This window comes from Trachymyrmex cornetzi, unplaced genomic scaffold, assembly GCF_001594075.2.
Source record: "Trachymyrmex cornetzi isolate Tcor2-1 unplaced genomic scaffold, Tcor1.1 scaffold203, whole genome shotgun sequence".
Lineage (NCBI taxonomy): Eukaryota > Metazoa > Arthropoda > Insecta > Hymenoptera > Formicidae > Trachymyrmex > Trachymyrmex cornetzi.
In genome coordinates this window covers 22,712-23,542 of record NW_017296669.1, presented here as the reverse complement: position 1 = coordinate 23,542, position 831 = coordinate 22,712, and positions in this window count along the sequence as shown.

Genomic DNA, 831 nt, shown 5'->3' with positions numbered 1-831 from the left:
CAAGCATTAAGATCCAGCTAGACCGTTTAAGGCTTTGATTTCTATAGAAATTTATACAGTAATTCATATAATGACGTAATTGAAAAGAACAGTATAAAAATACAAAAAAATGTGCTTTTTTAAAATTCATTGTACATGATCTGCAAAGCGTGCAAAATTCTCAAAATATATAAATATTGTTGCTATATTTTACAACGTATAGTAATTGTTATATGATAAATACTTACACGATTTAAATAATTAATGTTTTCGTATATATGTTATGTTTTTAATTTATAAGTTTTATATTCAGTATATATACAGGGTGTCCCGACCGTTTTTGCCAATCACTTTTGTATAGATAGAGCGGACTAAACTGAGTCGAAAAGTCCCTCTACCATTTTGCAATTTTCGCAATAGTTAACAAGATATTAATTACTAAAAATTTCAAAATATTAGTCTTGAATATTTTTTTACTCAAATACTATCAACTTTACAGAAAAACTGCAACAGACAAAAATTATTTATTTTCTTCTCATAAAGTTCTGAAAATTTTTTATTAACTTTTTAGTACTGCATTTTCTTATTTTTATCAACATGAGAAAATACAGTATTACAAAATTCTGAAAAAATTCTAAAAAAATTCTCAGAACTTTATGAGAAGAAAATAAATAATTTTTCTCTTGCAGTTTTTCTGTAAAATTGAATTGAGGAAAAAATTATTCAAGATCAATATTTTGCAATTTTTAGTAATTAATATCTTGTTGACTATTGCGAAAATTGCAAAATGGTAGAGGACTTTTCGACTCAGTTTAGTCCGCTCTATCTACACAAAAGTGATTGGCAAAAAAG